At 44.2% G+C, this 26707-nt stretch overlaps 1 protein-coding gene across 4 annotated transcripts in view; it reads left to right on the top strand.

The window, feature by feature from the left end:
* The first annotated feature begins 547 nt into the window (after positions 1-547).
* Positions 548-26707, top strand: part of ANKRD12 (ankyrin repeat domain 12) — a 79777-nt gene continuing 53617 nt past the window's right edge. For all 4 annotated transcript variants that reach the window (XM_066623891.1, XM_066623887.1, XM_066623889.1 and 1 more), the window contains exon 1: positions 548-742. The gene's annotated coding sequence lies outside the window, so the exon portion shown is untranslated. The remainder of the gene's footprint in view (positions 743-26707) is intronic.

Here is a 26707-nt window from a genome sequence, read left to right on the forward strand (position 1 = left end):
ATGAAAAACTCACTGCGCCACTATAGCCGGAAAAGCCATTCCCTGGGGAAGGAAGTGGCCGGCTCCGGGGGGGGGGGCTGGCCGGCGGCGATGTCCCGGTGACTACTTGATGTGCCCGAGCGAGCCGGCCCGCGCCTGGGCTTCCTCCTCCGCCTGCGGGGCGCACCCCGCCCTCCACGGCCGCCGCTATTTCCAGAAAGTTCCAACCGCACCGCCCCAGAGGAGCCCGAGACCACGTCGGGCGCCTGCGCAGTGAGCGCCACTCGCCTCCCGACCCCGCCCCCTTTCAGCGCGTCCGGGCCCGTTACTCGCTTCCCCTGCGCGCGCCGCGGCGGCCGCCCAACGGCCGTTCTCGTTCCGAGATGCCGAGCTCGGAGGGAAGGGGACGGCGTCAACGGCTGCCGCGCTCGCGCTCGCCTCCCCTCGGCCGAACGCTCGCGGCCGCGGCGCGTGCCTGCCCGCCGCTCTCGCCCGTCCGCGGTCACGTGCGCGGCCACTCAGCCAATCGGCGCGCCCGGTCGCAAACCGACATTCTGACGGACGGGGTGGGGAGCTGGGCAGAGGCGAGCGGCTGAGCCGAACCGAACCGAGGGGAGTCGTCAGCGCCCGACTCTTGGCCGTGGCTTTGCGAGCGCCGCTGGGACTGAGGGCGCCGCGGACGGGCGGCTGGCTGGGGTGCCGTTCGGAGGAACGGGGCGCAGCGCCTGCTGAGGAGGAACCGCCTCCCTTCTGCTGAGGGAAGGTAAGGAGGGGAAGCCCCGGAGCCGCGGGTGAGGAGGGGGAGGACGGGCAGGGGTGACACCCCTCCTCTGGGGCGGGGGGAGCCGCTTTGGTCGCTGAGCGTGGGGCTGAGAGGCTCCCTCTCCCTGTATGTGTCAGAGAGAGTGTCTGCCTGCCAAACTTCCTCCTTTTCCCAAGTGTGGTTCCCATTCTCGTGTCTTCTGTGGCGGAGATGAGGGTGTGTCCCCGCCCCTTTCGGTGCCTTTCCTAGCGCTCTGTGTGTGTGTGTGTGTGTGTGAGAGAGAGAGAGAGAGAGAGAGAGAGACAGACCCAGTGCGTGTGTCTGTGAGAGAGTGTGTGTGGCAGAGTGCGTGTGCGCGCGCGCGCCTCCGAGCAGATGTAACCCCCTTGCCTGCCTGCCTGCCTGCCTGCAGCACTCCCTGTGGCTGCCAGCTTTGGGGAGGGTCTGGACTGCGCGCCTAGTGCTCTCGCTTCCTTGTGCTCCTTTCTGCCCCCCCCGTGCTGTGTGTTTGTGTGTGGAAGAGGGAGAGAGAGAGAACACTCCCCCTTCCTCCCCACCCCCTTTCTTGCGCTGCCTTCCCTCGTAATGGAGGCACCGCAACCCCTTGGCGTCCATGGAACGCTGCGCGAACGCTCGTGGACGCCCCTTGCCTTCCCTTCCCCTCCCCAGATGCTTCTGCACGGGGGCTGTCAGTCAGCGCAGTGGCTCTGCCGGCAAGCCCTCGACCCCAGCCTGGCTCTACTGGCTGCTGCTGCTGCAGCTGGAGCCATGGCTGCCGCCGCTGTCACAGCCTCTCCCTCCCTCCTTCCTTGTGGGGCTGGCTGGCTGGCTGGCTGTCTTTCGGGTCTGCTCCGCCCCGCGCCGTGCGAGGCTTGTGGTGCTTTTTCGTGGGGTGATCGCGTTCAGTCATCGTAGCAGTGCTGATAACACCGAGTTCTGATCTGCAGCAAAGGAAGAGACGGCAGGGAGCGTGTCTGTGTGTGTGTCGTGTGTGCGCATTTGCGTGCATCTCTATAGGCTGCTGGGGAGAGAGAGCGCGCAGTAACAATGAATGTGCGGCAAGTTTTAAAGGGCGGTTATGGAGCATAAAGGAAACAACTTTGGCAGTACGGCCGGTAAACATTGCTTGCCTTACTTCATGCAGGCCAGTTAGCCTTAGTCTTGTTCCACACGCTTGCCTTAGCAGAAGAGTGCTAAGAGCCAAGCTGCTTTATGCTTCAAGATACGGTATTTTTTGCTGCGGGGAGCATAGCGTCTTCCCTTCCAACTTTTGCCTTGCTAATATTCCTCTTTCATTTTGAAGCACTGAATGGCATAGAAGCAGAACAGAAATAGTAACTGCACCATTCAGCTAAAAATAGCCAGAGCAGCTTTTAGAATTTAAAAAAAAATTATATTGAGAGCATGTGGATAAAAGAGTTTCACTTGCTTCTGGTGCCTGCATTCGTGTTCAGCCTTCAATGAATACCTGCTCTGGTATCTATCAGTAAACTGGGGATAGCGAGTGTCTCACTCTGTGGAAGTGAAAGGAAGCATATCTTGCAAATAAAGATGCTACAAAATATTTGTAGTAATGTATTTCTAGAAATGTAAGATGATGCAGGTACTTTTAAATTCTTATCTAGGTATCTTTAATGGTCAGTGATTTCACAGAAATGTTAATAAAATTTTAGATCCATGATTACAATTTCCATCCCTCATCTATCAGCATACTGTTGTGCACCACATTGTTGACTATTATTGGGTGCATTGGGCAGAGAGTAGATTCAGTGTGCTGTGTGGCACAAATGTTTCACAATGTTAAGGACCATTTTAGGTCAGATTCATGCAAAGAAATCTGACCGTGCTCAACAGTAGGGGCAGCAACCTTCTTTGGCACAGCAACCAGAGGTCATGTCTGTAAGTGGACGGTGGGCCACAGCGCCATGACACCACTTCCAGACATTTGGCAATGATGTCATCACCAAATCACTGAAGTTCCACGTTGCCAAGTTTGGAGGTTTGCATGGCCGCTCGGCTGTGCACGTTACAGGAAACAGTGATGGTGAGCATGTTGAGGCTGAGTACACACATTGGCCATCCTGCCCCAGTGGTGTAGCTAAGGGGGATAGGGGTTACATTATGGAGTGCCCACCTGCACCCCTGATGGCGGATTCCAAGGAATGGTGGGTGCAGGAAAAGGTGCTTGTGGTGGTAAGGGTAGCCCATCACTCCCTCAGTACCTTCTCCTGCACCCCCTCCTTGCTGATAACGGTTGTGAGCCGCTCAGAGTGGTTGACAGCTTCTTTCAGTTCTATGGCGAAAAAAGCAGTAGGCTGCTGAGAGCACCATAAACCTGGAGATACTTCCAAGTTCAGGCACTTCCAGAAGGTGGTGTCCAACGTCAGATGCTGTAACTTCACCACTGTCATCCCTGTCACATACAAGACCAACAGCACTGCATCCAAAAAAAAAAGAGGCCACTGCTGCCTCCTTGCTTAGCCCAGTGCGCGCGCACACTCTCTCTCTCTCTCTCTCTCACAGACACACACACCACTGCTTTTTTTTTTTTTTTAAGATGGCATTCAAGGAGGTTTACATAGGCAGGCTGAGTATAAACCACCATTTTTCAATAGTGGTTTTTACAGTATATTTTGTAGAAAACTCACAGAGCCCTCAGTCACCAGATGTTGCCTTTATGGTGTGGATTATCTTTTCTGGCTATGTGCCATCAAGCTTCAGCAGGCATCGTAAATCTAGCCCAGACAGGTCTCAAAGGTTTTTCCGTTCTTTGCTGGCTGGCCTTCACACATTCTCACTGCGGTGGCTAATCAGCTCATTAGTGACTCCATTCTGCCACAACGGGTACAGCAGCTAACTTGTCACAGCCTGGCATTCCATCACCCATCCAGAAATGAGACCATGATATCTCCTGCTTAGCTCTTCAGGCAGTATTGGCAGCTCAACTATTATTATTATTTTATTAATTTGTACCCCGCCTTTTTGCCCAACGGGCACACAAGGCGGCTAACAAACAGTTTAAAAATACAGCATGAAAAACAGTTAAAAACAATTTACAATGATTAAAAAGCTAAAAACAAAACAAACCCCGTGGATTTTCATATAAAAAGCAAGAACGCCAGCCAGCCTGTCAACAATTAAAAGCTTTTTGAAATAAAAAGGTCTTCAGTCCACGCCAAAACGTTAGCAACGAGGGAGCAGTTCTAAGGGGAGGGTATTCCACAGTTCGGGGGCCACCACCGAGAAGGCCCTCTTCCTGGCCGCCACCCCTCTCACATCTCTTAGTGGCGGCACAGTCAAAAGGGCCCCCCCAGAAGATCTAAGAGCATGGGCCGGATTGTAGGGAAGGAGGCGGTTCCTCAAATACCCCGGACCCAAGCCGTAAAGGGCTTTAAAAGTCAAAACTAGCACCTTGAATTGGGCCCGGAACAGAACCGGCAACCAGTGTAGCCGCCGGAGCAACGGCTCGACAGAGTCAAACCGACGTGCCCCGGCAACCACACGAGCAGCCGCGTTCTGTACTAGTTGTAATTTCCGGACCGTCTTCAAAGGCAGCCCCACGTAGAGCGCATTGCAGTAATCTAATCTAGATGTCACTAGGGCACGGGTTACTGTGGCCAGGTCCGTGCAGCTCAGGTACGGTCGCAGCTGGCGAATCAGCGGAAGCTGAGCAAAGGCTCTCCTGGTCACCGCCGCCACCTGGGACTCCAGGAGCAGCTGTGGATCCAGGAGAATCTCCAAGCTGCAGACCTGCTCCTTCAGAGGGAGTGCAACCCCATTCAGAGCAGGACGATAGTCCAGCACCCGAGCTGTGGATTTCCGAACCAAGAGCACCTCTGTCTTATCCGGATTTAATTTCAGCTTGTTCGCCCACATCCAGTCCCTAACCGCCTCCAGACAGCGATCCAGGACCCCAACTGCCTCCTCAGAATCAGGGGGAAAGGAGAGATAAAACTAGGTGTCATCAGCATACTGGTGGCAACCCACTCCAAACCCCAGGATGACCTCTCCCAGCGGCTTCATGTAGATGTTAAAAAGCATGGGGGATAAGATGGAACCCTGCGGCACCCCAAACCTAAGAGGTCGGGGTGCCGAACAGGCATCCCCCAGCACCACCTTCTAGGATCTGTCAACCAGGAAGGAGCGGAACCACTTCAAAACAGTGCCTCCAAGCCCCAACCTGGCCAGCCGGCCCAGAAGGACACCATGGTCGATGGTGTCGAATGCCGCCGAGAGGTCCAGCAGGACTAACAGGGTTGCACTATCAGGCCACACCTGCTGCCCGAGCCACCTGCCCAGCCTCACGGAGTCCTTGGTCCACTGTCACCACCACTTCCCAGGGGAAAGTCTCACTCAACTATGGGCTAGAGACTACAGGCCGGATCTAACCTGGAGGCCGTATGTTGCCAACCCCTTTCCTGCAAGGATGAACTATTTTCTCCAACTACCTGTGGTAGCTAGCTAGTTTGAACTGGAGGGATGCTTCTTCTTGAGCCAAAATTTAGTGACCAATTGGTTTCTGAGGATGAAGCAAAAAGCACCAATTTATAAAAAATTGGCTCTTACAGATCTACTACACCTAGTAATACTAGTTATGGTAGTCTCTGATTACCCTGAGTAGGAGAGGAGAGGGAAGCCTCCTTGATCTAAGGTGACAGAGTACAGTCTTTCCTGATCCCAATAGGACTTAGCTAGAAGATTATTTAAAAATAGAAAGAACATTCATTTGTTCAGCTTCAGATTACCATGAATTTATTATTGCAGACATAATCAATAGCTATGTCTATAATTATTATTGACCTAAATTTCCTTTTATGTTCTGATAATACATTTGCATCTATTTATAGAGTACGTTATATTCATATTCCTTTTCTATTCTTGTTTTTGCTGTTAGGCCTATCATTCTTAGAAAAAGATTAATATATGTTTTCCTTTTCTGTGATGTCATATCATTCTTTGAATTTATTCTGAGTTTGAACTCTGTCTTCTTGAACATGAATGACCAAAGCTAAAAATGGTTTGAAATTAGATCTCTTTCAAACATCATAGTGCACCAGTAATCACTATACCTACTTTAAACAAACCAACAAACTGCTCGCACTCCTAATACATCAAGCTGTGTACAGGCACATTGTAATTTTACCTGTCTTTCTGGTGCTTTGTTAACTTTACTTACCTTTTCTGACCTTGTGGACTTCTTGAAATAAGGAAACTGTAGAGCAATGTTTCTCAAAGTGTACACTTGGGAGCCCTTGGGCTCCCTGAGAACCATTCAGGGGCTCCACAAACGCACAGTAATTGGCTGCCATCTACTTGGTGTTGAACCACTCCATACATGCACTGGTACTCTGGGGCTCCCTGAGACTCTGTGCATGTGCTGGCAGGGGTCTCTCAGACTCCACTTAGGAATGTAAAGGGGCCTGGAGACTGGAAGAGAATCTTTGCTGTAGAGCAGTGGTTCTCACACTTTTAGCACCAGGACCCACTTTTTAGAATGTGAATCTGTCAGGACTGACCGGAAGTTATTTCATGACTGGAAGTGACATCATCAAGCAAGAAATTTTTTAACAATCCTAGGCTGCAATCCTACCCACACTTACCCAGGAGTAAGTCCCATTAACTGTTAAAAGCATGTCTATAAGTGCCTGCTACAAGTGCAGAACTGAAACATTTCCCCAAATGTCACATACTATGGTAGCATGAAGTCTTAACATATTAAAAATAAAATATTGAAATGAATGCTGACCCACCTAAAATTGGCTCACAACCCACAATTTGAGAAACACTGCTGTAGAGAATGGTACATGAAAAGTGAAAACCTGTATGGTGTGGTATGTGTTGGGACCATACTACATGTGAAGTTTAAAACCCTATTAGCCTTGATGGTCCTACAGTGCGATCCAAACCTGCGCTTGAGCCAACACAGCCATTTCTATGCTGGCTTAGAGTGTCTCATACATGCTGTAAGGCGTGTTTGCAGCTACTTGTGAGCCGATTGGGCTGGAGCTGGCTGGGCAGGACTACATCCAACCCCAGTGCCAACTGGTCCAAGTTAGGTTGCAGGGGGGCTGGGAGAGGGTGGTTGGAGGCAGGGAGGGGGCATCATTGGGTGGGGGGAGGATTGGACATGGGGGCAGGTTTGGTAGTGATGGCACGTGCCACAACCAAATCCAAATCCCCTTCTTAGGCTGGTCAACCCTACATGGGGCTTCCCCGATTTGCTCCAGCAATATAGCTGGCGCTATATCTTGTGGCTGGGGCTTTACCCAGGGTAAGGGGAAGTATATCACCCTGAGGAGATCTCCAGCCACCTCCTAAGCTTCACTGGATGCAGCGCAGGCCATGCCGCCTAGCTGTGCCAGTGCAGGTTAGGATTGGGTTGTTAGTTTTTTCTTAGTGAATAACAGCCATTGGCAGCTTAGTGAATAACAGGACTGTGGTGGCAGGGTAGGTTTTTTTATTCCTTTGTTGCCATGGTTTCAAGCAGTGGAAGAGGAAGCAATCCAACTGCTATTTACCCCCAAGGAAACTTGTCTTTAATGCCAATAGGAGCTTTTATTCCAAGGTGCATAAGGACTGGATTCAGTCTCCTGCAGATTGAGATTGTGGCAGGGAAGTAGTGTTGTGAAGCCCCTACCAGAAGAGCCTGATTTGACGACTTTTCGCTGAAGAAAAACTTTGCCTATCAAAGCTAACAGTGCTTCACATGTTACATGTAGCTATCCCTATGACCACAAAAACACAGATAAATTATTTGTACTCTTTGTGAGCTATGTGGTCACTTAAAAATTGAACAAAGAAAAAATTTCTGTAGTCATCACATAACATTTAAATATTAATGTAGCTGATTTTTTTTTTTAAGTTATGGGACACTGGGTATGTGTATGTGGAAAAAACTTATCTTCCCCTTGCTTTTGCTTGTTACGGTGTATAAGAATTAATTGGTAATACAATCTAATTCAGTTACTCACGACTGGACTTGTTTTTGGGATGAATTTTCTTATCCAGACCTAACAAGTCTATTAAGGAAATTGGAGCTACTGTTATTAGACAGCTTTCCTGTATATGTTGAGGTGGGTAAAAAAAACATTTTTAACACTACAGGTTGAAGTACTATTTATATGCAATTTTGTGGTTATGTTCACAAACATCTCCCATCATGCCTTTCCTTGTTTAAGCAATTTCTGCCCAGTATTGCATATACACAATAGAGACAACTGTGGGCCTGGCAAAAATGGGTTAAGGCAGCTCTTGAAATATTTGTCTTGCATTGCCAATTAGCATAAGTCACTTATGAAAGGGCTTGGGCTGGCTGTGAAGGGGGGATTCAAAGTGCTTAGGTGATTTCTTAAACCTATGCCACTGTAACCCTGACCGCACTGCAGAATGACATGATCATGTCTCACAACATAGGTAATTTTTTGTTGGCAACAGAAAATGAGACTAGTACTGCCAATGTAACTATGCCAGCTTTCAGTAGAAAAGAGTAGTTCATGTTGTATAAAAGTAGTGTCAGAACAATATGGGTAGAGCTATAGCTGAGCCACAGATTCTTCTAACTGTGCCTCTTGCCCAAGGCCCAGGATCCTGATTCCTAGCCTGTGTATGTGTGAATTGAAATTGTTACTTGCTAATTGAAAAGTGTTTTGTTCAGTGAAGTAACTTATGCTTTACAGTAATGTAATCTTCATATCAGTAAATAATTAAAATATAAATGGTCATTTACCGTCAAAGAGGGGAGCTGTGTAAAACGAAAACTTATGTCTAATTAATGGTCAAGCTGCATGTTGCATTAAGTGCTTTTAAAAAATGTAAATAAATGTATACAGATGGCACCATATAAATAACACCTATATCAAGCACAGTTGGGGCAAGTAGAGGTGTCAGTTTGTTGTAAACCATCCAGTTGGTTGGATCTATGACAACATCAACCCTAAGTTTTAAGGTCACGCTGAAAGATGTTCAGTAGTGTTGCTCAGTCCGTTGCTGTAAAATTACTGTATTGTGAGAGGGGCTTGCTCACTTACCATCCTGTATTGTGAGTGTTAAGGACCTGGACCAGTAAAGCATATGTGATTAGAATGGGGACAATATTCCGTTTAGATGCATTAGTGCAATGGTTCTCACACATTTAGCACCAGGACCACCTTTTAGAATGAGAATCTGTCCGGACCCATCAGAGGTGATGTTATGACCATAAGTGATATCATCAAGCAGGAAAAATTTTTACTATCCTAGAGTGCAATCCTACCCACACTTACCCAGGAGTAAGCCCTATTTACTATTACAGGTATTGGTAAATGCATATACATAGCAGCTTTAAAGTACAGAGCTGTAACATTTCCCCAGATGCAGTCAAATACCATGATAGCATCAAGTCTAATATATTAAAAATAAAATCTTGAAATGAATGGGGACCCACCTAGTGGGTTCTGACCCACAGTTTGAGAAACACTGCATTAGGGAATTGGTTTAGGGCGCAATCCTAACTCCTTACGTCAGTGCTTTCCAGCACTGAGATAAGGGCAAGAGGTAAGGGAACAAACATTCCCTTACTTTGGGGAGGCCTCCATGAGTGACGGCCAACTGCAGGATGCAGCACATGACCCCTTGATACCACTATGCCAGTGCTGGAAAGCACTGACATAAGAGGTTAGGATTGCACCCTTATTTTGCTACTTGCGTTTTAATTTCCTTGCCAACAAACACCCTCACATTGTCAGCCTTGTTTGCTTTTTGAAAAGCATTTTGCTTTTATTCTTTGGACTTCCAGTAGTGCTTTGTTTCTTCAGTCTTTTAATACACTTTGCATTTTTAGTGCTTTACCTGCCTCATCCAAATTCAGTTAGGAGGGAGTGGGTTTGCCACATCCCCTTGCCACACTTTCTGCTGCTATTTGCTTTTAAGGGGATATTCTGGTTTTGGGGCTGTCTTTTAACATGGAAGGGAGGCTTTCCAAAGTGTCTCATTCTGTCTGGGCTTCCCAGCCTTGTTGGTAGCAGTGGAAGTATCAATTTTCCAAAGAATCCCATTGGGAAAGTAAGAAGAGTGAAGTGGAAAGCAAAAGGGACAGAGCTATTGCTAACTTCCAGGTGCTGTGTCTGTTTGGCCCTCTTCTTCTGTTTAATCACACATGTAAAATTTGGGAGAGGGGGAAATGGAAGAATAAACTCTCTTAAACTGAAAGGCTGGAAAAACAAAAAAAATCAATATTAGAATTTAGTGCAAATCAAGAAACATTGGAAGAAAGTTTCATTAAGTGCAGCAGCATTACACAAACATGTTTGATAGTGGAGTAACTGGAAATGAAGGAGAAACATCAGTTTTAAGAAAAATCTCGTTTTGATAACCTTCCTTGAGATATTAGCTTTGGAACAATATTGAGTACTGAGATCTTTAGATTAGTCAGTGCATGTAATAAAGAGAAATATTATATGATAATTTGAAGAACATAATTAGTATCTCATATTTATCTTTCATACCTTTATACCACTCTTCCTTCAAGGAGTTTGGGGTGGTATACATAGTTCTTCCCTCCTTTTGTCCTCACAACAGTTCTGTGAAGTAGCTGAGATTGATGGTGACTGGTCTGTGGTCACTCAAGAAGCTTTGTAGCTGAGCAGGGATTTGAACCTCTTAAAACTGAGATCTGCATCTGCCAGACCAAGATTTAAATCTGGTGCTTCTTTTGAGGGGGGGGGGGGGAAAGAATGGTAAAGGGGCTAAGGCTGCAATCTTAAATATTTACCTAGGAGTAGTGGCATCTCCTGTGTTCACAGGGATGCATTCCAGGTCTGTCCATCCCCCATGGATATGGAGTATTAGGGGTCAGCAAGCCATGCTGGGTTTTCCCATCCCTGTTAATTACAGGCACACACACCAGAATCCACAGTTATCTGTGGTTCTCAAATTCCGGGGAATAGGTTCCTGTTGTGATCAAAAATATCTGAAACAGCGGATAGCAGTGAACCCTACTCAAAGCCCCACCTCTGTCATGATGGCTCATTTCCCTTTGCGTTACTTTGCAAAAGTAAGTTTCTCTTCATTTTGCTTTGGAACAGGAAGCAAACAGTAAGAACCTAGACCAGTGGTTCTCAAACTTTATAAAATGGGACCCAATTTTGAGAATGACAGTCTATCCGGGACCCACCAGAAGTTATGTCATTAACCTGGAAGTGATGTCAAGGCAAGAAGTGACATCATCAAGCAGGAAAATTTTTAACACCTCCTATAGGACAAAATCAAATTGAGTAAATAACAAGTTTACAGTAAGTATAAGTTAAAAAAATTATTTAAAATAAAGAACCCTCCTAATACTCCCAAGCAGTTACTGATGTGTTTTTAAAAAATTCCCCAAACATCCCAAAGCTGCAATCCTACCCACCCTTACCCAGGAGTAAGCCCCATTGACTGTCATGGTTAAAAGTATATACATAGTAGCCTGTTAACAGTACAAATCTGTAAGATTTCCCCAAATGCAGTCACAATCTATGGTAGCATCAAGTTTAATATATAAAAAATAAAATACACATTGAAATGAATGGGGCCGACCCACAGTTTGAGAAACATTGATCTAGACCAGTGATTTTCAAAGTGGGCGCTAGCGCCCCCCAGGGGGCGTTGGAAAGATCCAAGGGGGCGTTGAAAGTAAAGTGGGCGTTAGGGGGGCGATGGGGACAAAGTGGGCGATAGGGGGGAAGTGACAGGTCAGGCCAGGTGAAAAACGCTGGCCGCCACCAAAAAAAAGGGGTTCCAGGCGGCCAGCGTTTGAATTTGGTGCGCTTTGTCCTTGCGCGCCTCTGATTTGTTTTTCTCTGCCTGGAGTCAATGAGCAGGAGAAGGAGGCTCCTCCCCCCCACCGCTCAGAGCGCTCCAGACTTCTGAGGCAACAGCCTTGTGAGTGCTCTTCCCCTGCGCCGTTTTGCCGCCTGCCTCCCTGCTTGTGTGGCCACAGCCTCAACGCTGGTCCTGGTGCCTGCCTGCTGCCTGTGTGGCCACAGCTGCTTGCCTGTGCCTTGTGCCTGCCGTCGCCACCACAGCCTCTGCAGCGGCGTTGTGCTGCCTGCCTGGGACCAACACAGCTCAGCAGCAGCCTTCTCCATTGATATCCAGGTAAAAGAGGAGAAGGAAGTATAAGTGTGCAATCCTGAGGCTGTCTACTCAGAAGTAAGTTCCATTATATACAGTGGGACTTACTCCCAAGAAAGTGTCTTAAGGATTGCAGCCTCAATACATTACGTTAAAAACATTACTCATCCTACTTGTGTCTACTCATAAGTAAGGTCCATTACTCAGTTGGGCTCGCCCCCAGTCCAGCAATCTCCCCCTCCCAACCCCCCCTTGCACCTGCAGCCTCTATCTCCCAGTCTGAGCCATCCCAGTTGTGTCTACTCAGAAGTAAGCCCCCTGAAATGAAGTGGCTTGGATTGCAGCCTAACTAGTCTTGCCCCCCCCAACCCCTCTGGACCTGCCTGCACTGCCCCAAAGAAAATCTCGTCATGCATGCACCCCCCTGCCCCAAGATAAAAAATATATGCAATATATTTATACATATTTATTTATAAATTTATACATATACAAGATGGTTGATGCTGGATGCAAAAAGGTTGGTTGCAAAGTTTGCTGCAAGTAGTGGTGTGTGATTTGCACAGGTGTTTCTTGACTTGGCCTGCTGGAGACTTCTGCAGACTCTGCAGAGAAGGTTGGTTGCAAAGTTTGCTGCAAATAGCGAGTGCGTGCTTTGCAAAGAACTTGCATATTCTTGTTCCAGAATAAAATATGGCTCCAACACAGCAAACAAAAAAAGAAGTGTAGGCAATACAGTGTGGAATATCTGAAATATGGATTTGTACCAGCACCAAATAATGAGCAGCAACCAATGTGCCTACTGTGTGAGGGAGTTTTTTCAAATGAAGCCCTGAAACCTTCCAGGCTCCTACAGCATTTGAAGAAAATGCACTCTGATAAAGCAGACAAAAACTTAGCATATTTTCAGTCATTTCGGGAACAATTACAGAAAAGGAAAAATATTGTAAATATGTTTGCTAGCACTTCACAGCAATCCAGTGATGGTTTGCGTGCATCATACAACATCTCATTGCTAATTGCTAGATCTGGTAAGCCTCATACAATTGGGGAACAGCTTATTCTGCCAGCAGTCAGTGAGGTTCTGCGCACAGTTCTACACAAGTCACCCGAACAAATTATTAAAGCTATTCCTCTCAGTGATAACTCTGTTCAAAGAAGAGTGGATGAAATGGCTGAAAATATTGAAGACACATTGTGTAACATGCTTAGAACAATAGAATTTGGTTTACAATTAGATGAGTCCATTCTTCCAGGCAATCAATCTTTGCTTCTTGCTTATGTTCGTTTTGTCAAAGATGAAAGTTTGGTTCAAGAGCTGTTATTTGCAAGACAATTAGAAACAGATACAAAAGGGGAGTCAGTATTTCGTGTTGTTGAGACTTTTTTCAAGGAGAAAGATATCCCGCTTACCAACATTCTTGCTTGTGCAACAGATGGGGCACCTGCGATGACAGGTTGTTACCGTGGCTTCATCAGTTTCTAGAAAAAAGCTGTACCTGGTGTGTTTACGGTCCACAGTGTAATTCACAGGCAACATTTGGTCGCAAAAAACCTAAGCAGTCGACTTCACGAATCTTTAAACACTATTATCAAAGCGATAAATAAAATTAAGGCACATGCTCTCAATTCTCGATTGTTTCGACAGCTCTGCATTGAGAACGATGAAGATTTTGAACATTTGTTGTTGCACACAGAAGTTAGATGGCTGTCAAAGGGAAACTGCCTGAGACGTTTCTATTCAGTTTTTGGAACAGTTGTTGAATTCTTCCAAGACTCCAATCCTGTTCTCTCTGATGAACTAAGAAACATGTATTCTGATGTATTCACAAAGTTTAACGAAGTTAATCTGCAACTGCAAGGAAATGAGATTAGCCTTATCAAAGTCAAATCTGTTCTCTCCACGTTTCGCTCGAAGTTACAGTTGTTCAGACATAACATAGCCCGTCGTGAGCTCTTTCAGTTTCCGAGCCTCTCTGAATTGGAGAAGGAGAAGAGCATACTAGACGATAACCCACAAGTGTATTGTGCACACCTGGATGAGTTGCACAGAGACATGTCTGATAGATTTCAGGATCTTTTTTTGCTTCAGATACCAGACTGGGTGATAAATCCATTCCTAGATATCGGCAATGATGAAACAGGAATGGTAGAGGAAGAACTTATTTCACTCCAAAATGACATTGAGCTCAGGCCAAAGTTCAAACAGTCATATCAAGACTTTTGGTTACAAAAAAAAATTTTTGACCGATACCCTGCATTGTGGAACAAAGTTAAGATGTACTTCATTGTTTTCCCTACATCATATTTAGTGGAGCGAGGCTTCAGTGCAGTCGCCTACCTACTTTCCAAGCAAAGAAACAGACTGAACATTATTGAACGTGGGGATCTAAGACTTTTCCTTAGTTCCTTCCAGCCAGATGTTGATAAGCTGATATCCCTACACCAAATACATCCATCCCATTAAACTTGTGAAGACAACGTAGTTGCAGAAGAGATGCAAATTTAGCTTTTTAAAAATGTTCTTTATTAAAAATGTTAAATGTTATATATTTAACTTTAAATACTGTTTACTAGATTTATTTGTCAAATACATATGTTTTTTTTTATAGTGTTGTATTACTTGTTTTGAATTTGCAGTAGACTATTAAGCAAAGAGGTGGGGGGTGCTAGGAATTTTTCCTGGGCCTCAAGGGGGCATTAGCCCGAAAAAGTTTGGGAACCACTGATCTAGACTCATATTGCAAAAGGACGCTACAGGAGGCTATTGTGAGGACATTAAAAGGAAATCCTCTGCTAGTTAGTGTTCTCCCAATCGCCTCCTATAGCATCTTCTAACAGCATGAGACTTGGTTCTTGCTGTTTGCTTCATGCTCCAAAGCGAAATGAAGAAAAAGCTGCCTCTTCCAAAGTGTTTGCAAACAAAGAGGTGAGTTATCATGGTGATGGGGAGATTTGAGTAGGGTTCACTGCTATCCGCATTAGCAGCAAGAACTATTTCTGGTGGATACTGGGGGACACCTATATATAGCTACCATACTTTTGGCTCTTGATCTACCTCCTGCTGAAGGGGGAGGTGCCACTAGTGTGTGGTCCTTACAGTGAGCACCTTGCAGTACTCTTGGTGTTAAACATGTATTGCTTGAGCTTCCATGTTTTCTAAACACTGAGCAAATTTTTCTGCAAACTCGACCACCTGATCTATGCAATGTGAGCTTTACTTTCTTTCTTGGTTGGTTAAAACTTTAAACTGTATGTTTTCTTCACATCTAGTAAGAGAATGGGCCTTCTCTTTTCCAGATTTCTATTTTTAAGGACTTTGGGAAGTAGTAAGACCTGGCTGTGGTCAAATTACTTGAATAGAATGGCTGTTGTCAAATTACCTGAATGATTTTATGAATTGCCTGAATAAAAAGTTGCTTGATCTGTGGCCTATATGCCATTGTGCTATGAAATTTATATTCTGCCTACCCTGATCTCCTTGGCTGCATTTGCAAATACGATATTTCATGAACTTTAATGTGCTTTATTTTCTGGCTGTGTGTTTTTTCTTTCTTTCTTTTCTTTTAAAAGCAAACAAAATTTCCTTAAAATAAACACTAATGAGAATAAGGTGGCCTGCTCTGTTCCTCTGTCTTTTGCCTGCAACAATGGATCTACTAAGGTTGTGGTGGATGCATGCCAGTAAGAATAGTGGAAAGAAAAGAGGATGCCTTTTCTGTTCCCCCAACTGTCTTTCCACCTTCTGTTAATATTCATGGATCCCCCATTTTTTATGTTGCTTTATTGTATGTTGATGAGTTTGAACAAACAGTAAATACTAACCTTCTAAATAGTTATATCAGTTACTTGGGTAATTCCTCTTAACTGTGGTGGAATGATGTAAACTGATTTAAATCAATACATAAACTTTGAAATTCATGTCTTTTCTGAACTAGCATATGCATGAACTAGTTGCTATGATACCTAAAACATATTGGTTTGCAGTTAGCGTCTTTATGCAATTTAGGGCGCAATCCTAACCAACTTTCCATCACCAAGGTAAGGACAATGCAGCTCTGAGGTAAGGAAACAAACATTCCCTTACCTTGAAGGGGCCTCTGTGACTGCTACCTAACTGCAGGATGCAGCACATGCCCCACTGGCAGAGCTATGCTAGTGCTGGAAAGTAGGTTAGGATTGTGCCCTTAGCATCATAATCCAAAGTCTCTGTTCATGCAGTTCATATGCACTGTAGAACTAAATTTCATTAGAGACAAAAGATACATTTTCTGTTTTAGTGGTCTCTCTATACCGAGAGGATCTAAGCAAAAACATTCACTGCTGGATAGCTAAATATTAATAACCTGTAGCTCAATTCTATACATGTCTACTTGGAAGTACAGGCAAGTGAGGGTTTCATTCATGGAAGTACAAGCAAGTGTTGATTTGTAAAAAATCAACACGTATTCCAAAAGCGTGTAAGTTAAAAATCAAAGGAACGCACATAAAGCCAGTCAAACATGCAGGAGTGCCAGAAAATTTCACTGCATTATGTTGAAAATTAGTGCGTGCAAGTTAGGTTTCAGTATTAATTTTGATATCGCGTTATTTCAAAAACATGTAAATTAAACCTATGTAAAACAAGAGGTACCTGTGGGTCTCATTGTATTCACACTCTCATGTAAGTATATATAGGAATACTTTATAAATATTAATCAAGTTTTTAAAATCTAAATCTGATATTTTTTACAATAGCCTATCTGAATCGGTATACTTGTAAGTTAAAATTACAGGGCATAAACTACAGAGTGCCCTCCATATCCATGGATTCCTTAGTTTTCACTTATCCATGGATTGGAGGGTCCTCTGCTCCCCTCCCCTTGCCGGAAGATCTTGAGGGTCTCCTGAGCCCAGCAGAGGCCATGTGTGTCCATCCGCAGCCTCTGCCACGTTCAGAAGGACTCTAACACGGCAAAAAGTGTGACTTCCGGTTTTTTCCATCAAAACAGGAAGTGACTTTTTCTGCCTTATAAGGCGTTAGGAGGCCTGGGGTGATATAGGCTAATCCTATATCACCATTTATGTTAAACCATTTATGTTAAACAACCATTTATGTTGTTTAACATAAAAGTCAACCATTTATGTTAAACAAATCATTTAAACAGAGCAAATTCTTAGCAGTTTAATAGGGAAAATGTTCACATGTTTACTTATGTTAATGAACCAAATGTTTATGGGTGTTTATAGCTAAATTAGTTATTAGTTTCTGTGTTTAAGAAATAGGGAAAAATGTTATGTTTAGCATGCTTATATGTTTGGAACAAAGAAAGCATTTTTGGTCTGCAAACGGCAGACAGGCTGTAAATTAGTCTCAAGGAATGTTTCTTGGTAAACTGTCAAGGACATCAGATAAAGTGAACACTTCATGGAAAAGGGAGTATAAGAAGCTGGAATTTCCATCTCAAGCTAATTGCTAGTATGACAAATGATTTAAGCTTCTCTTGGAATCAAATTTATAGCCTTGTATATGCATTACACCAAAACAACATACCCAAGCTTCATAAGAAGTGCCAATGTTTGCATGCATTCACCAATATTTTAATAATTATTGCTTAAAAGTGTAAATTAATGTTAGTAGCAATGTATGGTAGTTTAAAGTGAATTTTTAGCTGTCAGAATAGTTAGATCAAAGCATGAAGTACACAGAAAGGGGAAAACTATTAAAGAGGCTTAAAGCCACAAGTCTGAAAATGTAATTCAAATGTAACCTTGAGGAGGCAGATGTCTGGCAAAGTTAATTAAGAGAGTCTAACAAGGAGACTCTAAGAAAAGTTTTTAGCTGTCAGAATAGTTAGATCAAAGCATGAAGTACACAGAAAGGGGAAAACTATTAAAGAGGCTTAAAGCCACAAGTCTGAAAATGTAATTCAAATGTAACCTTGAGGAGGCAAATGTCTGGCAAAGTTAATTAAGAGAGTCTAACAAGGAGACTCTAAGAAAAGTTACTCCCCACAACATAAGACTCTTATCTTAATAAAAGCATTCCAACTCTGTAGACTCAAGGTCCCACCTGTCATTTTAATTGGAACTAGAGAGTTACAACTTAAAGTGAGATTAGATACAACATACAGAGGAACTAGGTTGTAGCCAGGAAGCCGATATCTCTTGGCACCAAGAAGCTAGAACTAAAGGTTATACATAGGTTAGAAGCATTTTTAATGTGATCTAAGCAGACAGTTTATCTTGTTTGACAGACAGAAGATAACAGAAAGAACATTCCTGAGAAAGTCTCCTAATTAAGCCAAAACCTAATGAGAGCCTCTAAGTTGACAAAAGAAGTTGGATTTAGTTAAAATGAATAAAAGAGTTCTTAAAATTCTTATTTACAATAAGAGGTTGGTTTGTCTTGTATTAAATATAAGTTTATAGAGAATCACACATAGAATAAAGGGAAAACCAAAGGCTTAGTTTAAACAGAGGTTGATAGAAAGCCCCCAGTGACTGATGAGACCAGACAGAAAGGAATTTGGAAAGATAACACTAGTAACTCTGTCAAAGTCAGAAATAAGCACAAGACATACTAAAGGCCAGTAATAAATGAGTAAAGAGTGCCATCTAGTGGTTGTTGGTATATGTCTTAAATGTATGTATTTGCCTTTTTTGGAGTTTGTAACTTGAAGGCAACCAATCAAATGCTTGTAATCTGTGGCCAACCCTAAGAAAGCCCCATTTCTGATGTCACACACCAGCCAATGAGAAATGTAAGACTCCTCAGACAAAGGAGCCAGAATCAAATATAAGGGAGAGACTCACACTGGAAAATGGCTTTTCTCTGAGAGCTCCCACATGGCTCTCATTGCTCTCTTCGCTTTGGACAGGAGTCCCTGAGAAGCCCGTTGCTGTCAATGAAATAAAGCTTGCAGACGATCACCACACTTGCTTACTGAGTTTGCTTTTGACTTTGCTTTTGACCTTGCAACAGGGGAAGCCGTCAGTGGCTTCCGTGGGCTTTATAAGGCATTTGAAGGTTCTCTTGTCAAAACCGGAATTCTCTCTTTGCCTTGTTATTCATTCTGAGCACGGCAGAGCTGTGGATGATCATGTGCAACCTCTGTTGGGCTAAGAAGACCCTCTGGAGGCAAGGGGAGCAGAGCTCCCTTTGCTTCCAGAGGGTGGGGGGGGTCATTCACTGGTATCCATGGTTTCACTTTACTGCAGAGGTTTCAGAACAGAACCGTTGTGGACACCAGACCATTCCTGTACCCTGCTAATGCCTGTACCCTGCATGCCTGAGAGCCAGGGTGGTGTAGTGGTTTGGGAGGTGGCCTTAGACCTGGAAGATCCAGATTTGAATCCCCTCTCAGCCACGAAGCTTCCTGGGTGACCTTGGACCAGTCACTTCTCTCAGCCTCACCTACCTCATAAGATTGTTGTGAGGACAAAAGGAGGGGAGCAGTTGTGTACACCGCCCTGAGCTCTTTGGAGGAAGGGTGGTATAAAAATGTGAAAAATAAATAAATAAATAAAATAATTAGGCAATGAAGAACTTTTTCATGTGGTGCTCTTCTTATATTTCGTAGGGGAAGAGTAACTGCCCCTCTTCATCCCAGCATAGTGTCTTTTTTAGTAGCTGTTACTGGTGTTCTTTTGCATCCTTTTAGATTGTAAGCCCTTTTGGGATAGAGAGCCATTTAGTTGTGAACTTTTAAAAAAAATAGTATATACAGTAGCATCACTAGGGCAGTGTGGAGATTCAGTTCCCACCGAGTGACACCAAAATGATTTGGACTGCATCTCCTTTTGCTGGTCTGCTGGTTAAACTGGGAGACTGGTTGGGGCACCACAGTTTTTTGTCGGACTTGAGATGACTTCTTGCTCTCCCTTCTTACAAGCACTGGGGCACATAAGCCTTCCCCGTTTTCTTCTCCCACTTATCTCTTACTGCACTGGCATCTTTTGCTTTGTTCAGGCTTTGTCCAGGCTGCCATCTTTTGCTCCCCCTTCCCATCCTATAGGCCTTTTTGCCTCCTGACCAGAAGCCACTCCTACTGGCCTATCAGTACTGTTGGTACTGGCCAAGCAGCAGCCTCAGAGGCCTCCACAACACCAGGCTGCCACCATTTCATGGTACTAGGGCTCTTCATTGCTGGTTTTGGCAACAGCCCTTCTAGCATTTGCTAGCATGTCTTGGTGGGTTTGTTTGTATGGGGCCCACTGCACATTGCTGTAACACCTCTTGGTGTTCAATAGGGAGATCTGCAGTGGATGGCCTTTACTTTATCTCGCAGGCAGCACTGTTGGTCTTTAACCACCCCTTGCTGTATTGGAACATTGGGGACCATTGCCGCCTCCTGCGTGAAAGCGGTTTGGTGACGATGTGGATCCATTCCATGGGGGTGAGACTAACCCTAGTGATACCATTGGGTTTATAGATATTCATCATCATCACTGATTTATTTTTAAGCAGTCCTCTTTCAAATGCATTGAATTACAAGTTTATTTTCTCTGTCTTGTAAATGGCAGGGGATTACATCTCTTTGAGATCAAGCATTATAACGATGATATGATAGGCTACATTCTATATTGTGGCTATTGGTTTGATACTGGAGTCCAGGAATTTATCCATCTCCTGGCTCCAGTAGATGTTATTCTATCTATATATTAATAGGACGATCCTTCATTTTGTCCGCTTGAGTATTTTTTTTTTTACAGGTTCAACCTTAGTATCTGCAGGGATTCCATTCTAGAACCTGCTGCGGATACTGAAATACGGGGGTTCCAATTTAAAGGTTTTTAAATGTCAAAAAATCACTCGAAAACTGCGTTTCCTGTCTTGGTGCAGCAAAATTCTACTGTTTCCACAGCTCTCGGGGCTGAAAATGGCTCTAAAGAACCACTTCCAACTCTATACCTTATTTAGCCACTAGATTGGACTGAATGTAATGCAATGTAATGGAACAAAATTATTCCATTACATTCAGCCCTCTTGTGGCTGAATGCAGTATATAGCCGAAGTGGGTGTAAATGAGTTGGCAAAAAAAGTGCATTTTTGTGACTTGAACTTGAGTCACTTGACTTGAGTTCCCATCCTGCTAAATGGTGCTTGCTTCCAAGTAAGCATGCATAGGATCTAGCTGCAGGTGTCCAAAAAACTCAAGTAGTTCATGGGTAAAATGGTGTTTTTTCATTAGATGAAAACGCTCTTTGTTAATTATTCTATTCATAAATTGGAACATTCAGTAGTACGTTGCAAAGCCATATGTGTATATGTGTATGGACACTTGTGTGGATCTCTTGTATGCTCTTGATGAGATAAAAGAAGGAATCTTCTGTATACCTTGTATACATTGCTAGTCCCTGGTTTCAATAGGAAGCTCTCAAATTTTGTCATTTATATTGTTTAATGAGAAATATGATTTCTTCCCAATGGCTTCTTTTTTCCAGGTAGGAAAGTAACCTTTAACTTTGATAGATGGTTACAATGGTTTTGAGCCATAGATGCAGCCTTTAACATCTTTTTTGCTGTTGAATTCAGATTTTATTTTTCAGACACTGGCTAAGGCCAGTGTAGGCAAGAGTAAGTAAGCCTGCTTTCGCAGTGGAACTTTCCTACTTCCTCTCTGTATTGCAGCCCCTGTGCACCAAGAAAGTTGCTCCTGCTGGTTGGAGAACCCTCTCCAATGATAGGGCAGTGGCTCCCAAGCTGTGCACTGTGGTGCCTAAGAGTGCTGTGGCAAAGTCATAGGGGTGCTGCGGGATGTCCCTGGCAGCCTCTTCTTCCTGGCTTTTCCAGGCTGTGTCATCTTGGATTATGTGAGATCTTGTGGGATCCAAGATGGCGGTGCCCAGGAGAGTAGGGAAGAAAAGTCCACCATGAAAGAAGGGTGCTGTGACCATGATAAGTTTGGGAACTGCTTTTATAGGGGTTCACAGTGGGGGGAGGGAATTTTGGAGAGGCTTGCTGTTTAATAAGACAAAATGTTTGCTAAAACATTTGTATCTGCCTTTTGACAGCTGCTATTTGTTTCCCCAACCCTCAACTCCCCAGCAAACATTTGAAATCCAGTGTCAGGTAACTTTGTACTAAACTGTTTTTCCTTGTTTAATATTGAAAGAGACAACACTTCTGCTACCACCCATATTTGCAGCATGAGCAATCTGTTGCAAAATGTTTTGGCATTTTCCAGTGTGAATGTAATGGTAAGCATCTGCTAAAAATAGAATAAGATTAACTAAATTTCTCAGTATGCTGAGTTAAGTAATAAAATAAAAACTAACGTTTATTTCACATAGCTTGTATTTTAAATAACTTAAGAATTAAGACCCATTTAATAATCTGAAGTATGTTAAATTTTAAAGCATTTGTTTTAAATTAAGCTGCTTGTATATGAAGCTGAACGGAAAGAATTTTCTGACCATGTTTAGAATCAAACATGAAAATTTATTTTTGTATTCTTTTAATATCCCATCTTTCTCCCTGAAGGGTGCCCAAGGCAGCTTACAACAACATTTATAAATGTTGTTACATATATATATTTTAAAACTCATAAAAATATAAAATACATATATAAGACAATATTAAGAACCTCCTCTAAAGCTAGCTGCAAAAGAAATGCCTCTTTAAGCCTCTTCAGAACTACTCCACAGATGGGGCTGATCATAGATCCTCTGAAAGCATGGAAAATTACATCTTATTTATTTAAAACAGGGCCATCTGAACTCAGGGTTGGATCTGGCGTTTGGAGGAACTTGTCTGCCCAGTGAACAGACCTTACTGTTCCGCTGGGTCGCACGTGTAGTCCTCCTTGATCGGGGGACAGTCGCATCTGCCCAGATATCCTATCACACAGACTTTTGAGATGCCAGGCAGCAGATGCTACTGCTCAGAGCGTCTCTGACCCCAGTCAAGGACTACATGCGGTGACTTACCAGAATGGTAAGATGTGGTCCAAATGGGGACTGCATTTCCGTTGCACAGTGGTGGTGAGTTTGGACACCGCTGATTTAAAAGATGTATACCTTGCTTTTCTTACGGCAAGGCAGATGTCCAAGGCGGCTTATGCATGCCAAACTAAAATATACAATATGTGAGACAATAAATAAAATAATTCACAACAGATATAGAGGATGCCTGTACTTGAGCATTTTGCTAAAGAGTGGATCTAAGACTGTGTGTAGACAATAGAGCTGAAGCAGCTTCTTTCAGCAGAGTTTAGTAGTTTGTTGTAAGTAGATTCAGCTGTGTTCAGTAGGGCTTTTTCCCAAACAAGTATGCATAGGACGGCAGCTTTAATTTCCTTTATTGACTTCTAACTTGCTCAGTAAAACATACTCGTAGTAAAAATATTTCTAACAAGTTATGTCTTTTGTTATCTGTTCTATAGGGAAATGTTTGCTTACCAGTTAGGATAATAATATTTAGAACAGTGGCGTATCTGGGGGGAGGTGCAGGGGGTCACTTGACCCTGGGCGACATATCTGGGGGGCGCCATCCTCCAACTATTCCACCTCCCCCACCAGTCCAACCCCTGCCTCCCTTCTGGAGGCCTTCAGAGGGCGGAACAGGCTGCACGTAGCCTGTTGGAGGGCGTAAAAACATCACTTCTAGTTTCACGGAGAAACCAGAAGTGACATTTTAATGACCTCCAAAGGCCTTCTAAGGGCGTAATAATGTCACTTCCTGTTTCTCTGTGAAACTGGAAGTGATGTTTTTAATGCCCTCTGAGGCTCTTACAAGGCTTTTGGAGGGTTGGGGAGGCCATTCAGATGGGAGGCAGGGGACGGGACCTGTGGGAGCGGCAGCAGCCTGGCCTGTGGGGAGGGTGGCACCCTGCGGTCATGGCCCTGGGCGGCACCAGGCCAAGATCACTAATGATTTAGAAGTTTACCACTTACTCACTTTCTTTTTGAAGGAAATAAGCCACTTGCCCACTTTCTTTTTGAAAGAAATACAGGTCCAGCCTTGTTATACATGGATTTTTTTATACACGGATTTGACTCAACACGAATGGCCACTGCAAATGAGAAGGAATGTGCTGATCCCTGGAGAATGGGAAAAACGCATCCCTTTAAAATCAGTTTAAAAACCTGAACAGTCCTTTAACAATAGCCTTGTTAATGAGAGGGGGGGGGGCAGCTGGCTGACAATCCATCAATCCTTCTTTCTCCAGCGAACCCCTCCCTTCCCAAACCCTGAGCAGGTTTGCATTGGTGAAGGGAGGGACTGAGTAAAGCGCTTGGAGGACTACTGATTGATGGATTATATTCTTAATGTCTCTTGTCTTGCATCATAAATGTCAGCAAGGCTGTTTTTAAATCACCAGAGCAAACTTTGTTTTTTAAATTGATTTGCTATAGTGCGTTTTTTGCCATCCACATGAGTGCTTGAAATGGAACCCACGCGAATAATGAGGCTCAACCTGTAATTGCTTCGAGTGGCAGTAAGAAGGTATACGTCTGTTATTGTGAATAACCACAAAAACAATTCTCGATAAGACTCTTCATGTGTTATTCAGTTGTTATTGGAAGCCTATCTATATGGACTGAGTGAGATAATGTTGATGGTAGGGATTTCAGGAATGGGAGTGGCCATATGTGCTGTTGTCATGTTTGCAAAAAACTTTGATCCAACTCTTTAATGTATTGTTTGTTAGATATACTGTAGCATCCATAGCTCGTAGAAGGCACCTTCCCTATTTCTTTTCTCAAATGGTTGCTGCTGAAGTCAGCATGAGATGATGTATGGGAGGGTGGGAATGGAACTTCATACTAAGGAATGCCAAGAAGCTTGGAGGGGAACCACTAGCAAAGTGTGCTTCAGCTTTTGGTTCCTTCTGGCTTCAGGTTATTCCTCCCTAAATCTGCAACCCCATTCCCTACTGCTGGCCCACTCCTAACTTTTCAGGGAATTTGGGGAACTTCAGTCATGAGGAGACGTGGAAAATGTACTTCCATGAATGCAGTGTTCTAGATACTATCTATAGTATTTCCAGAAATTTAAAGCTAACTCGGCTGCTCCATTACTTCTTTGGAAAAAATGGAAATGTGTACATTTTTATCCTGCTGTTCCTCCATTGAGCTCAGGGTGGAGTACATGGGCAAATCCAGCACAGCTTGACTCAAGTTGAGTCACAAGTCTCCACCCCTTTAACTTGACTCAAAAACGAGTCCTAACGGGCAGACTTTCCGAGTTGCCCAGAGTGTTTTGGAGGCTCTAAAAGATTTGAGTCCCAAGTTTTTTTTTTGTAAAAAAGTCATCTGCAGCACCGCAGGAAAAAATGGAGCTGTTACTGGAGGGGTATGTGTGTTGGAGTTCTCTTTAAACATGCTCCTAATGTCCCTGCCCATCCCATCAGTAAACAAAAGCCATGCTTTTCTTCAAGTGATAACAGTGATGTAGAACACGCCAATCGGTTCCTTCCATGCAATCCCCAGCCTGTTGATGAGGCATGATCCTAAGCAAGGAACCCACACAAGCTGCCTGGCTGCTAGCAACTGCAACCTGCAGCAAAAATATTTTTGGGGGAATGCATTGCAGTGGTGTGCATCTGATGAAGAAGCAACCTGCTGCTACCTTCCTCCCTAAGTAGCACCCCTCAAAAAAGGAAAGCTGAGGAAGACTGGCTTGCTGCAGAAGTATATCCCCAAATGTTCCTTTTCTGCCTGCCTGCTTGGCCAAAAACCCTGGCAAGGTGCTGGATCCAGGGTTTGGACTGACCTTTCTGCCCCTGGAGCAAACCATACCATTCTGCTGCATTGCTGTTAACTTTCACATCAATCAGGGATCAGGCCCAGATGTCCTGTTGCGCATCCTTTGGAATGCCGCGCAACAGACACAATTTCCTAGAGCATCCCTATCCCCTGATCAAGGTGAAAGTCAGGTGGTGATATAGCAGAATGATAAGGTTGAGTCTGAATGGGGACTGGTTTTTGTAACACAGCAGTCGTGAGTTTGATGATCACTGGCCAAAAGCAACACTGCCTGGGTGCTGGGAATGCATAAGAGAGAGAGAGAGAGAGAGAGAAGCGCACAGACCAACTGTTGTAGTGTGGGAGCAAACAGTGCAATGAGCACACGAACTGTGGGTGGCTTGTTTTCGGTCACTCCAGAAACTGCCTCCTCTCAGCTTCCCTCCGCCTCCTACTGCCTCTCCTTGCTTGCAAAAATCCATTTGTCTCTTTGGCCAAAACTAAATTCCCCTGTCAGTGAGGCTCCTCCTCTTTCTCCCCCCTCCCCCGAGTCACAAAATCAGGACATATTCTCCATCCAATGGATAGTCCGGGGAACAAGAAGAAGCACCTCCCTCCCTCTGTGTTCTGGACATATGCAGCACCCAGCTAGTTCTGCAGTTAGTTACTTCTGCAATCTAATACTCTTAAATCTCCCCCCCCAAATTAACCATTTCCCTCTATCCCCAGCCCCTATCTCTGTGTCCTGACTGACCATAACATAGCCTGCTGCTGTTTGTTGCTGCTCGCACAGATCTGAATGCCCAGCTTCTGGACCAGTGCACAAGGTCTTTCAGGTGACACTGAAGCAGCACAACATCAGAGTACACAAGCAACACCTCAAGTCATGTCTGGGCAACTCAAATCGTCAAAATCCATTGCACTTTCCAAGTCAGTAGACTTGAGTGTTTGCCAGAGTCTTTGACATACGTGACTCAAGTCTGGACGAGTCCTAAAAATGTGCGTTTTTGTGACTCTAACTTGAGTCACTTAACTTGAGTTCCCATCCCTGCATGGTTCCCTTCTATAATTTTAATTCAACAAGACTGGAAGGTGTGGTAGGTCAAGAAACATTCATTGGTCCAGGGCCATCCATTGAATTGAACTGGCTGACTGGAAATTTGAACCCAGGTTTCCCTGCAACCTAACTGCTACATCACATTGCCTCCT

Source organism: Tiliqua scincoides, chromosome 4 (assembly GCF_035046505.1).
Source record: "Tiliqua scincoides isolate rTilSci1 chromosome 4, rTilSci1.hap2, whole genome shotgun sequence".
Lineage (NCBI taxonomy): Eukaryota > Metazoa > Chordata > Lepidosauria > Squamata > Scincidae > Tiliqua > Tiliqua scincoides.